The sequence below is a fragment of the Bos mutus genome, chromosome 6 (genome assembly GCF_027580195.1).
Source record: "Bos mutus isolate GX-2022 chromosome 6, NWIPB_WYAK_1.1, whole genome shotgun sequence".
Lineage (NCBI taxonomy): Eukaryota > Metazoa > Chordata > Mammalia > Artiodactyla > Bovidae > Bos > Bos mutus.
Window position 1 is genome coordinate 2379755 of NC_091622.1, and position 15062 is coordinate 2394816.

Consider the following 15062-nt stretch of genomic DNA (forward strand, 5'->3'; position numbering starts at 1 on the left):
GCAGATTCTTTACCATCTGAGCCCTAAGGAAGCCCAAGCATTCACACATCACAACTAAAGATGTCATATGCCACTGCAACGAATATCCTGTGTGCCTCAACTAAGACTTCGCACAGCCAAATAAATGAACAAATGTAAATTTAAAATTAAAAAATAAGTACATTTAAGGAAGGTATCTTTCTTTTCTTTTATTATCTATATAATCTCTGAGATAAAGTGATTTGTCACATTGGAAATTACAAAGCCCATTAATTGGGTTTGTAAAAATCAAAGCCAAGCACAGAAATCACACACACACAAATGGACACTATTGTTTTCACACACAGGCTCCCAGAGAACATATATTACATTGCAGAAGATATAATTCAGTCATTCCTATAAGGAGCACTACCAAATCTTTGCATATTGAAAACCCTACTTACTGACCTACTTCCTTTCACAGCACACTAATTAACTGTTGAACCAATCACCACAAACGTTTTGGAAAAAAAAAAAATCACTGCAGTCAACAGCTACTTTTTTTCAAAAGCCCTATTCTCTATTTGAAATTAAACATGAGAGCAGTAGGTGTGCACAATGAAAGTTTACTCCAGCCTACTTCAAAGGACAAGCAAAACAAGATAAAGAAAGAAGTCATTTCATTCCCTTTATTAACAGATCTAAGTGAAAGTGCTCCAAACAGTTTGGGACTTAATGATGACAGAGACCAGTGGAGAAGATCCATCATCTTTTTCTTCTGACTATGAATAGTACAACAAGTCTTAAGCAGACTGATGCAGAAATAAGGAAAAACTCTTTCTAGCCACTCTAATTTGCTGGCTGATGTCTTTGAAAGTAGCATGTCATTTTACCAGAATGTGTTTTATTCAGTCTTATACCTAAATAAAAGAAATTATATGCATGCTGTCATTTTAACACATCAGGAAGTATTAAATTAATTAAAGAGGCCATTATGTTGAAAGGCTTGTGTGTAAGTTCATTCTTGTCTGACTCTTTGCAACCCCGTGGACTATAGCCCACCAGGCTCCTCTGTCCATGGGATTATCCGGGCAAAAATACTGGAGTGGGTTGCCATCTCCTCTTCCAGGGGATCTTCCCTACCAAGGGATTGAACCCCCATTTATTATGCCTCCTGCATTGGCAGGTAGGATCTTTACCACTAGCACCACCTGGGAAGCCCAGGCTACTGAAACAAACAAAAAGCCTCAAGGTTAGGAAATGGAAACAGAAGGAAATGGCAATCCACTCCAATATTCTTGCCTGGAGAATTCCATGGACAGAGGAGCAAGGCAGGCTACAGTCCATGGGGTTGCAAGAGTCGGACATGATTTAGTGACTGAACAACCAACCAACAGAGGACAACCAGTGATAGCCAGCTAGACTTTAATTGATAGTCAATCAGTAATCTCCTTAACTTTTCTTCCACCTTTTCTCTATTAAATTCTCTCTCTGAGGATCCTATGGGTGGAGTGCTCCTAATCACTTACTATTGATGCTACCTGACTGAAATGAATTTTTATTCAAATAAGCTATTAAAATTTTTTAAATGCCTCAGATTATCTTTTTACAGAAACAAAAAGATTTTAAAGGAAAACATTTCTGTTTTTAGTAAATAAAGCACACTGAAAAAGTATTTTTGCGTGCATTTTAAGAATTTTACTATGAATGTCTGTTATTTTATAATATTGGAATACATTAGTGCCTTCTTGGGTCTTTGATATCAGCCAAGCTTGTCTGCCTTTGGCATCCTTGTAATTCATACAGTTTACTCCGATGTTCCAGTGGGCTTCTGCTGTGTCCAGATGCAATGGTTTCTACAGAGTACCTCCTATAACGTTTTAGTTAATGCTTCTGCTTTTCTTTTCTTGCATCTGAAACCTTGGATTCAGCGAATTTATTTCTATTGCTTTCCAAACTTTCATTCTAATTTGGATCATCAGTTTGTAAAATCACTGCCCCAATTTCTGATTGTAATCTAAGGAAGCTGGTAAAAATAACAAAAACATAAGATGCTGCATAATTGTTATTATAAAGAACAAATCCATCACTGCCTATAGTATATTTAGTAATAATGAATTTCTTCCACTTCTAAATTCTTGTTACAATTGTTTAGCAATTTTCCACTTCTACTTCATTTTATGCACACTTTATGTATGTCTTAGCTTTCATACTAAATTTCAGTCTTTTTAAGGACAGAAGCAAGTACATAATGATTTCTATCTTTCCTTACTAGTCCCAACGTAGTATCTTAAAATGAATGTCTGAGTAGTGGAAAGAGCATATTCTTTGAGACAAGATTTTATAGATTAAGAAAAAGAATGTTAAAGAAAATATCAGAACATGGAAAACAAAACAAAAGTGCCAACAAACAAAAATAGTATGCTGCAATTGCTAAACACGTGCTTGTGTGCATGCTAAGTCACTTCAGTCGCATCCAACTCAAATGCTAAACACAGCACCTGTAAAATAGGATTTATTTATAAAGAAAAGCAACAGTCTCCTGCCTCATCTTTCTTTAAATACAGGCTTCCTTGGCAGAGTTGGCTATGGTTCATTCACGTAGCTATATATATGCCTTTAATTCTTTGGATTTGACTCATATTACAAATTAACTTGCTTAGACTGCTATGTCTTAACTTTAAAGTTTTAAACATTTAAAATTGATGTGTTGTGGGAAAGAGAGAAAGACTTGGAGTAGGAAACCCTCTGCCACCCTCTGCTCTCAGGTACACCAAAATTGCAGCTATTTACATGGGACCCCCAACTCTCAGGTCCTGCACCAGGAACACCAACCCCCAGAAAGCTGGGCTTTGAAAACTAGTGGGGCTTTTGTTCAGGAGAGCCACAGTGCTATAACAAACAGAGACTCTGCTTGCAAAATCTCACACTCAGAGTCCCAGTACAGAGGCACTAGTCTGAAAGGAGCTGGGGACATACCCAACAGGGAACTTGGGAGAGTTTCATGAGAGTCAGGAGAGAGCCAGGACTCACCCTGGTGACTGAAACACTGGAGTCAGCCATTTGGGGAGCTGCTCTGGTAACACCAGCTATCAAATGCTAATTTGAAATCATTCCTTTAGCCTATTAGCACTGCAGGCCCCAACCACCAATGAGTCCACAGCAGCCAAGCAGCAATGGGCCACATGCCTGCCTGCTCAGGAAAGCAGCCTCACCCGCCAATGGCTGCAGCAGCCACAAGGCCCGGTCTTGCAGCCTGCCTGTTGGGGGCCAGCCTCACTGTATCCATGTAGTCAGCCCTCCACAATAGAAGGGTTCACATAGCCCACCTAAGGGACAACTTTGAAGCATCTAGCTCTGATGGTCAGAAGGGAACATGTGGCTGGGTTCCCCAAGATGTCCTTCTAAAATCAGGAGGTATACTGTGCTGTACATTGTCACTCAGTCGTGTCTGCCTCTGTGACCCCATGGACTGTAGCCCACCAGGCTCCTCTGCCCATAGGGATTATCCAAGCAAGAATACTGGAGTGGGTTGCCATGCCCTCCTTCAGGGGATCTTCCCAAGCTGGGGATTGAATCCAGGTCTCCCACATTGCAGGTAGATTCTTTACCTTCTGAGCCACCAGGGAAGCCCCAGGGGATATACTAGACTTACTTGACACATAGAAAGAAACAGAGAATTAGACAAATGGAGGAGACGGGGTAATATGTTCTAAATGAAGGGAAAAAGACAAAACTTCAGAAAAAGATCTAAACAATGATAAGCAACCTACCTGTTAAAGAGTTCAAGGTAATGATTATAAGATACTTAATGAAATTGGGAGAGGAATGGATGAACACAGTAACAATTTTAACAAAGAATTAGATAATATAAATAACCATAAATACCTGAAAAATACAATAATTAAATCAACTACAGAAAAAAAACCCTGAAAAAAACCCACAACCAAGTGGAGGATAAATAATATGCTGCACTGCTGCTAAGTCGCTTCAGTTGTGTCTGACTCTGTGTGGCCCCATAGACAGAATCCACCAGGCTTCCCCGTCCCTGGGATTCTCTAGGCAAGAACCCTGAAGTGGGTTGCCATTTCCTCCTCCAATGCATGAAAGTGAAAAGTGAAAGTGAAGTCGCTCAGCTGTGTCCGACTCTTAGCGACCCCATGGACTGCAGCCCACCAGGCTCCTCCGTCCATGGGATTTTCCAGGCAAGAGTACTGGAGTGGGGTGCCATTGCCTTCTCCGAAATAATATGCTACCAAACAAATAATGAATCATTGAAGAAATCAGTGAGGGAATGGACAAAATACCTAGAAAGAAAGGAAAATGGAATCTCAATGACTGACTATTAAGGGACTCACAGGAAAAAAACCTTTAAAAAACAAGATCTAAGAGACACAGCAAAACAATTCTAAGAGAGAATTTATAGAGATACAATCTTACTTCAAGAAACAAGAAACATTTCCAATAAACAATCTAAAGTTACACTTAAAAGAACTAGAAAAAAGTAACTGGAAGAAAAGAAACAATAAATATCATCAGAAGTAAGTAATACTGAGGTTAAAAAATAATAGGAAAGATCAATGAAACTAAGAACTGATTCTTTGAAGAGACAGACAAAATTGATAAACCTTTAGTCAGACTCAACAAGAAGAGAGTCTGTCCCAAAGAGAGAAGGCCCAAATAAATAAAATCAGAAATGAAAGAGAAGTTATAATCAATACCACAATAAAATGGTATCCTAGAAGAATGAATAAATTCCTAGAAAATAACATGATCCTGAGATCAATGGAATAGAATACAGAGCCCAGAAATAAACCCACACATTTATGAAGTGCATAGAATATGCAAATATACAAAGAATATACAGATGCAAAGAATATACAGATATATAGAATACAGATCAGATCAGATCAGATGAGTCACTCAGTCATGTCCGACTCTTTGTGACCCCATGAATCGCAGTACTCCAGGCCTCCCTGTCCATATGCTTTTTCCTGTGGTCATGTATGGATGTGAGAGTTGGACTGTGAAGAAGGCTGAGCACCGAAAAATTGATGCTTTTGAACTGTGATGTTGGAGAAGACTCTTGAGAGTCCCTTGGACTGCAAGGAGATCCAACCGGTCCATTCTGAAGGAGATCAGCCCTGGGATTTCTTTGGAAAGAATGATGCTAAAGCTGAAACTCCAGTACCTTGGCCACCTCATGCGAAGAGTTGCCTCATTGGAAAAGACTCTGATGCTGGGAGGGATTGGGGGCAGGAGGAGAAGGGGACGACAGAGGATGAGATGGCTGGATGGCATCACTGCCTCAATGGATGTGAGTCTGAGTGAACTCCAGGAGTTGGTGATGGACAGGGAATACAAACATACGTATACAAATATACTAAGGAGGCAAAAATAGACAATAGGAAAAACAGCATCTTCAAAAAATGATATTAGCAAAACTGGACAGTCACATGCAAAGAATCAAACTGCACTACTTTCTCACACTGTATACAAAAATAATTGCAAGATGGATTAGATATTTAAATGTAAAATCTGAAGCCATAAAACTTCCAGAAGAAAGCAAACATAGTAGGCTCTTTGACATTAGTCTTAACCATGAAGATTTTTTTTTTTTTTTTGATCTGCCTCCTTAGGCAAGGGAAATAAAAGCAAAAATGGAACTACATCAACTGAAAAGCTTCTGCAGAGTAAATTACAAGTCAAAAAGCACCCTGCTAAATGGGAAACAATATTTGTGGATAATATATCTCTGACAAGAGGTTAATATCCAAAATATACAAAAAAAAAAAAAAACTCATACAATTCAAATTCAAAACAAACGACTCAATTAAAAAAATGGGCAGAAGGCCTGAATAGATTTGTTTTCCCCCAAAGAAGACAAAAGGTGGTCCATAGGCACATGAAAAGAGGCTCAGTAGTGCTAATCATCAGAGAAATACAAATCAAATCCACAATGAAATATCACCTCACACCTGTCAGAGTGGCCATCATTAAAAAGACCATAAAAACAAAATGTTGGCCAGGATATGGTGAAAAGGGAACCTTGTACACTGTTGATGGGAATGTAAATTGATGCAGCCACTGTGGAAAACATACTGTTCCTCAAAAGTTTAAAAACAAAACTACCATATAAACCAGCAATTTCACTTCTGAGTAATTTTCCAAAGAACAAAAACACTAGTTCAAAAATATATATGCACCCCGTGTTCATTGCAAGATATGTAAGCAACTTAAGGGTTTATAGATAGATTATTAGATACAGAAGTGGTAAATAGGCACAACTAAATAATATTCAGCCACAAAGGAAGAATGAAATCTTGTCATTTGTGACAACATAGGTAGACCTAGAGAGTATTACACTAGGTTGAAATAAGTCAGAGTAGGAAAAATATCATACGGTTTTACTTACATGTGCAATCTAAAAGGTAAAAAAAAAATAACAAAACAGAAACAAACTCATAGAATAGGGAACAAATCAACCACTGTCTGAGGAAAGAGAAATGAGGGGATGAGTGAAAGTTGAGGGAAATTAAGAGGTACAAGCTTCCAATTATATATATATATATATAAAAGTCATGGGGATGTAAAGTACAATGTAGGAAATATAGTCAATAATATTATAACAATTATATATGGTGACAGATAATAACTAGACTTGGATGATCATTTTGTGGTATATAAAACATTGCACCTGTCAGAATGGCTATCATAAAAAAGACTAGATATAATAAGTGCTGAAGAGTGTGTGGAGAAACAGAACCCTTCTACACAGTTGGTTGGAAGTGAATTGGTTCAGCCACCACGGAAAACAGTTTGAAAGTTCCTAGAAAAACTAAAAATGTAACTACCATATGACCTGACACTTCCACTTCTGAGCATTTACCAAAATAATAATAATAATTACAAAAAGTATATGCATCCCTTATTATGTTCATTGCAGCATTATTTACAGTTGCCAAGAAGCAACCTAAGAGCCCATCAAGAGATGAATGAAGAAGATGAACATATGAATATTACTTAGAATAAAAGGATAACTTCTTTAAAGAAATCAATAAACACTGAATCGTTTATGTAATACACCTGAGAGTAATATAGTATTGTGATTCAATTTTACTACAATAGAAAGAAAAAAAAAATTAAGAAGTGACAGGAGCCAAAATAAACCTCTTTATCTTTGTAAGATTTATGTCAATAAAATTATTATGACCTTCCGCTTCAAACTCCAAGGAAGGTAAAGCTAGTTCTCACTTAAATAGATCTGGCAGTCCTCGATGATGAAATTGTGTGTGTGTGTGTGTGTGTGTGTGTGTGAGTGAGAGAGAGAGAGAGAGTACTATTTTTAAAAAATCTGCTATAATTCAAATTCTATACAGCATATGGTTTACTTTATGGCTAAAATAATAATACTATGAATTATATTACTTTAGATTTAGTAAATCTGTTCCTTAAATCAGCCCTCCTATACAAACACTATTATTTTCCTATTTGAGTAAACTCAAGTACAAAGCCTGTTATTTCCCCAACGTCAGGAGACTAATAAATGGTTTTGCTACACAAATTGAGACACAAGCTGTTTGTCTTCACAAAAAGTACATTAAACCACCTTCTTCTCATATCTTGTCTTCTCATATGTCTCAATATGTCAATATGTCTTCTCATATCATATTTGATTCAATAACTAAGAAATAATTTTCAAGACATTTTCTTTAATAACCTCTTGCCAACCTATTTGCTGCCCCTTGACCAGCTACCCCTTTCATGTTTGTGTATTCTACAATCAGCTCATTTGTCATACTGTATGAAACTGTTTATAAATTGTCTCCCAAAGGAAAATTCAATTCATTGAAGATTAAGCACTAGACAACTATCAAAAATAAAGAAAATAAAGCTTTTGTGCAGAAGATCATATGTGAATGTTTAATTAAATAAATTCATGGTTATATGCTTTCATGTTAATATTCCTTCCAGCTCTGCACCCCCATGTCAATGATACAATGAAAACTTTCCAACAATGTTTTCACCATCTTGGTCCTGACTTTAAAATCAGCTTTTCCCTGTAAATAGAAGGAATTTTAAAAATGTTCCTTTTTATTATAACACTTTTACTTCTATTTGCCTATTTTTTAAAATTTAAATTTATTTATTTTAATTGGAGGCTAATTACTTTACAATATTGTATTGGTTTTGCCATACATCAACATGAATCTGCCATGTACACATGTACGCATGTTCCCAATCCTGAACCCCCCTCCCACCTCCCTCCCCATACCATCCCTCTGGGTCATCCCAGTGCACCAGCCCCAAGCATCCTGTATCCTTCCTCAAACCTGGACTGGTGATTCATTTCTTATATGATATTATAGATGTTTCAATGCCATTCTCCCAAATCATTTATTCTTTATTTTTATTGAAGTGTTAGGTAATTAGAATAGGGAAAAGGAGTCCAAAATGGCGGTGGCTAAAAGACAAGGAAGGGAAAAGCCTGCAAAAATAGAACAAAGGAAGGTCAAAGAAAGGTCCGAGGACCAGAATGAGGACCTCAGGAAGAACAAACAGCACTCCTGGCTAAGCCCAATTTGCATAGGGCAGGCCCAGGGGGAGGAAGAAACATATAAAAGGAGAAGCCAAAATGCTTTCTCTCTCTCTCTCTCTCTCCTGCACGTGTGCGCTCTTTTTCTCTCTTTCTCCACCGACCCCCCTCCCCAACTCTCTTTTCTTCTTCGAGGATGGATTCTTCTGCTATCTTATAAATAAAATAGAGCTGTAACACTGATTTGTCTAAGAGCTATGACACAGTTTGTTCAAGACCCAAGATCTGTGACGCGCCAAGGGCTTTAATGTCCGTCGCCCCAAATCATTGTTGTGATGAGACAAGAACCGAGAAACATACACTCACCTGACAGTTCCATAATTACTTTCTGCTGTTTAGGGGCGTAGTCCTTAAATTGTTAAGGCAACATTTTCTCCTAACCCTCATATTGAGGGTCTCTGGTCCAGGGGCCCCAAGTAATATTTGGAAGAGGCTGTGGCACTCATAGGAACTTGGACAACCATTTCTAACTTAAAGGCCTTCATGCAACTAGAAACAAATCCAATTTTACACAGTTACAGATGTAAGGCAAAATAGTCATTAAAACAAGTTAAAATTAAAGTTAAAAGTCATATTTTGTCCATAGATACATCAGTCCATCTTAGGATTGTTAAATGTCATCAGTTTAAGAAGAGGCATCACATGCGATTGTTGTTGAAGGTATTTGCAGACTTGGAGAAAGTATTTTTCTTGAAGTAGAGATGTCCACCATGGGAAGCCTTCCACTGATGAAGAGGGGAGCGCTCCACAGACCCAGCAGTTAGACTGATTGTAGAATTCAGCGTAGGAGTGAGCTCAGGACAGGAAGGTATTGTCTTGTGGATCAAACGGCTCAGGATTTTTGGAGTTAGCAGAAGTAGGCTCACATAGATTATCAGGCCCATCTGAAAAGTACAAAGTCAGAGCATAGAAAGTAAAAACATAAAATGAAGTCACTTAGTTCTGGCCAGGGTGCCACCTCTTAACTTGAGTGTGATGTATCCACAAATCACTTCCTGGTACTTTGACAGCTGTGGGAGAAGAAATAATAACCTGGTAAGGGTCTTCCCAGAGGGTCTCAAGGGATGGGCCCCCAGATCCCAATGTTTTTATGAGGACCTCGATTCCTGGCTCAAATAGGGGCTTGCTTGACTCAGAGGCTGGGTCAGGAGTCGTCTCCTGGAGTTCTGTTAATGTCTATTGAAAAGCTGAGAGCTGAGTTACATAATTAGTTAATTCCAAGGCTTTAGGGTCTATAACAATTTCCGTGCGTAAGAAAGCCCTTCCATAAATATATTCAAAGGGGGACAGTCCCTCCTTTTTTGCGGCAGTTCAAGCCCTCATTAAAGCTATGGGCAGGTCTTTAATCCAATTGTCCTATGTTTCCTGAGTTAATTTGTGCAGATGTCTTTTGATAATGTCATTAGCTTTTTCAACCTTTCCTGAGGATTGGGGTCTCCAGGAACAGTGTAAGTGATATTCTATTCCTAGAGCTTTAGACACCCCCTGAATTACAGCAGCTTTGAAGGTGGAGCCATCGTCACTCTGAAGGCTCTGTGGCAGCCCAAACCTGGGGATAATTTCATGGATTAAAATCTTTATAACCTCCTTAGCTTGTACACTATGACAGGGAAAAGCCTCAATCTATCCAGTAAAAGTATCCACCCAAACTTGTAAGCAAGAATACCCATTAGCTTCTGGCATATGAGTAAAATCAATTTCCCAGTCCTCTCCAGGATATTTTCCACTTTGTTGTAATCCAGATTTTGCTATCTTTTCAGTCTTTGGGTTATTTTTCTGACAAACCTCACACTTTTTGATAATGTTCTTTAAAGTTTTCATTACATTTTTACTTTCAAATAAGTGAGAAGCCAGCTGGTAAGTACTCTCTGTACCCAAATGAAAACTCTGGTGTAAATCTCTTCCACTGAGCACTTTTAGGAATTATTAATCGTCCATCCTCAGACTGTAACCATCCTTTATCAGTAATCTTTGCTCCTTCTTTCTCATCTTTCTAATTCTTCCTCAGTATATTGTGGTTTTTCCTGTTCTACAGGACCTGTCCAGATCAAAGATGTCTGTAGTGAAGGGGTTTTGTAAAGTGCCACTTTTCTGGCTTGACAGTCAGCCAGCTTGACCTTCAGCTACTTTACTCCCATCTCTGCTGTGTCCTTTGCAATGCAGAACAGCTACTTCTTTAGGACAATATATAGCAGCTGGAATGGGTGAATTTAACTCAGATGACCATTATATCTACTACTGTGAGCAGGAATCCCTTAGAAGAAATGGAGTAGCCATCATGGTCAACAAAAGAGTCCAAAATTCAGTACTTGGATGCAATCTCAAAAACAGCAGAATGATCTCTGTTCGTCTCCAAGGCAAATCATTCAGTATCACTGTAATCCCAGTCTATGCCCCAACCAGTAATGCCGAAGAAGCTGAAGTTGAACAGATCTGTGAAGACTGACAAGACCTTCTAAAACAAACACCCCAAAAAATGTCGTTTTCATTATAGGGGACTGGAATGCAAAAGTAGGAAGTCAAGAAACACCTGGAGTAACAGGCAAATTTGGCCTTGGAACATGGAATGAAACAGGGCAAAGGCTAATAGAATTTTGCCAAGAGAATGCATTGGTCATAGCAAATACCCTCTTTCAACAACACAAGAGAAGACTCTACACGTGGACATCACCAGATGGTCAAAACCAAAATCAGATTAATTATATTCTTTGCAGCCAAAGATATAGAAGCTCTATACAGTCAGCAAAAACAAGACTGGGTGCTGACTGTGGCTCAGATCATGAAGTCCTTATTGACAAATTCAGACTTAAATTGAAGAAAGTAGGGAAAACCACAAGACCATTCAGGTATGACCTAAATCAAATCCCTTATGAATATACAGTGGAAGTGGGAAATAGATTTAAGGGACTAGATCTGATAGATTGAGTGCCTGATGAACTATGGATGGAGGTTCATGACATTGTACAGGAGACAGGGATCAAGACCATCCCCATGGAAAAGAAATGCAAAAAAGCAAAATGGCTGTCTGAGGAGGCTTACAAATAGCTATGAAAAGAAGAGAAGCAAAAAGCAAAGGAGAAAAGGAAAGAAATAAGCATCTGAATGCAGAGTTCCAAAGAATAGCAAGGAGAGATAAGAAAGCCTTCCTCAGCGATCAATGCAAAGAAATAGAGGAAAACAACAGAATGGGAAAGACTAGAGATCTCTTCAAGAAAATTAGAGATACAAAGGGAACATTTCATGCAAAGATGGGCTTGATAATGGACAGAAATGGTATGGACTTAACAGAAGCAGAAGATATTAAGAGGTGGCAAGAATACAGAGAAAAACTGTACAAAAAAGATCTTCATGACCCAGAGAATCACGATGGTGTGATCACTCACCTAGAGCCAGATATCCTGGAATGTGAAGTGAAGTGGGCCTTAGAAAGCATCACTACGAACAAAGCTAGTGGAGGTGATGGAATTCCAGTTGAGCTATTCCAAATCCTAAAAGATGATGCTGTGAAAATGCTGCACTCAATATGCCAGCAAATTTGGAAAACTCAGCAGTGGCCACAGGACTGGAAAAGGTCAGTTTTCATTTCAATCCTAAAGAAAAGCAATGCCAAAGAATGCTCAAACTACAGAAAAATTGCACTCATCTCACACACTAGTAAAGTAATACTCAAAATTCTCCAAGCCAGGCTTCAGCAAAACATGAACCATGAACTTCCAGATGTTCAAGCTGGTTTTAGATAAGGCAGAGGAGCCAGAGATAAAATTGCCAACATTTTCTGGATCATGGAAAAAGCAAGAGAGTTCCAGAAAAACACCTATTTCTGCTTTATTGACTATGCCAAAGCCTTTGACTGTGTGGATCACAAGAAACTGGAAAATTCTGAAAGAGATGGGAATACTAGACCACCTGACCTACCTCTTGAGGAGCCTGTATGCAGGTCAGGAGGCAACAGTTAGAACTGGACATGGAACAAGAGACTGGTTCCAAATAGGAAAAGGAGCACATCAAGGCTGTATATTGTCACCCTGCTTATTTAATTTATATGCAGAGTACATCATGAGAAAAGCTGGGTTGAAAGAAGCACAAGCTGGAATCAAGATTTCCAGGAGAAATATCAATAACCTCAGATATGCAGATGACACCACCCTTATGGCAGAAAGTGAAGAGGAACTAAAAAGCCTCTTGATGAAAATGAAAGAGGAGAGTGAGAAAGTTGGCTTAAAGCTCAATATTCAGAAAACTAAGATCATGGCATATTATCCCATCACTACATGGGAAATAGATGGAGAAAGAGTGAAAACAGTGTCAGACTTTATTTTTTGGGGCTCCCAAATCACTGCAGATGGTGATTGCAGCCATGAAATTAAAAGACGCTTGCTCCTTGGAAGGAAGGTTATGACCAACCTAGATAGCATATTAAAAAGCAGAGACATTACTTTGCCAACAAAGGTCCGCTTAATGAAGGCTATGGTTTTTCCAGTAGTCATGTATGGATGTAAGAGTTGGACTGTGAAGAAAGCTTAACACCGAAGAATTGATGCTTTTGAACTGTGGTGTTGGAGAAGACTCTTGAGAGTCCCTTGGACTGCAAGGAGATCCAACCAGTCCACCCTAAAGCAGATCAGCCCTGGGATTTCTTTGGAAGGAATGGTGCTAAAGCTGAAACTCCAGTACTTTGGCCACCTCATGCGAAGAGTTGACTCATTGGAAAAGACTCTGATGCTGGGAGGGATTAGGGGCAGGAGGAGAAGGGGACGACAGAGGATGAGATGGCTGGATGGCATCACCAACTCGATGTAACTTTGAGTGAACTCTGGAAATTGGTGATGGACAGGGAGGCCTGGCGTGCTGCATTTCATGGGGTCGCAAAGAGTCGGACACGACTGAGCGAATGGAGTGAACTGAAAAGTCTCTTGATCTCTCTGAAATGTTTAATAGGTTCTCTTGTTACTTTTTTTTTAAGAGAGCCTATAATTTAATAGGAAGAAAAAAACCCTTAATTGATTTAATTAATGTATATTTGAATACAAGTTTGTGTTTTTTTATATCTTAATTTAATTTTATTTATTTTAATTGGAGGCTAATTACTTTACAATATCGTATTGGTTTTGCCATACATCCACATGAATCCACCACGGGTGTACATGTGCTCCCCGTCCTGAACCCCCCTCCCACCTCCCTCCCTGGACCATCCCTCTGGGTCATCCCAGTGCACCAGCCCCAAGCATCCTCTATCGAACCTAGACTGGCAATTCGTTTCTTATATGATATTATATATGTTTCAATGCCACTCTCCCAAATAATCCCCCCACCACCACTCTCTCCCACAGAGTCCAAAAGACTTCTATACATCTGTGTCTCTTTTGCTGTCTTGCATATAGGGTTATCGTTACCATCTTTCTAAATTCCATATATATGCGTTAGTATACTGAATTGGCGGAGAAGACAATGGCACCCCACTCCAGTACTCTTGCCTGGAAAATCCCATGGATGGAGGAGTCTGGTAGGCTGTAGTCCACGAGGTCGCTAAGAGCCCTTTCACTTTTCACTGTCATGCGTTGGAGGAGGAAATGGCAATCCACTCCAGTGTTCTTGCCTCTAGAATCCCAGGGGCGGGGGAGCTTGGTGGGCTTCCGTCTATGGGATCTCACAGAGTTGGACACGATGGAAGTGACTTAGTAGCAGTAGCAGCAATACTGTATTGGTGTTTTTCTTTCTGGCTTATTTCACTCTGTATAATAGGCTGTTACTGTTTTAAACTGTCTTTCTTTCCATATTACTGCATGAGCATGTAAATTCAAATAAGCACACTTAGAATCAGTGTAGATATTTGCCTGCTGCCCTTGGCTTAACTCTAGAGCTCGGGTCAGAGCCACAAGCTCCACTAACTGAGCACTGGTTCCCTGGGGGAGAACCTGTTCAGCAGTCACCACAGCATAACCTGCTTTATGTCTCCCATCCCGAAAAAAAGAACTTCCATCTGTAAATATTTCCATGTCAGGATGTCTAATGGGGTATCCATTAGATTTTCCCAAGCTGCATAGTTTAAAGTTAGGAATTGGGAACAATCGTGACCAGGTGTTTCATTTTCCTTCTCAGGAAGGAAAGTGGAAGGATTTAAATTTCCACAAACTTTAAGCTTAGTTACTGGTCCTTCTAACAATGACTGTTATTTAAGAAGCCTTCTGTCTGTGATCCAAATATCAACCTTAGAATTTAAGATTCCACTCACGTCATGAGAAGTCAGTGCAGTAATGTTTTGTCCATTAATTATTTTTAAAGCTTCAGGTGCTAATAAAGCCAGTGCCTCAATTACTCTTAGGCAGTGGTGCCACCCACGTGAAATTACATCTGATTCTCTGCTTAGATAAGCAATAGGTTGCTGGTGGAGCCCTCGGGGTTGTGTCAAAACTCCCAAAGCCACACCTTTTCTTTCAGTGACAAACAAATTAAATTCTGACCCTGTGGGCAAGCTCAGAGAAGGAGTTTGCAGGAGAGCAGTCTGAAG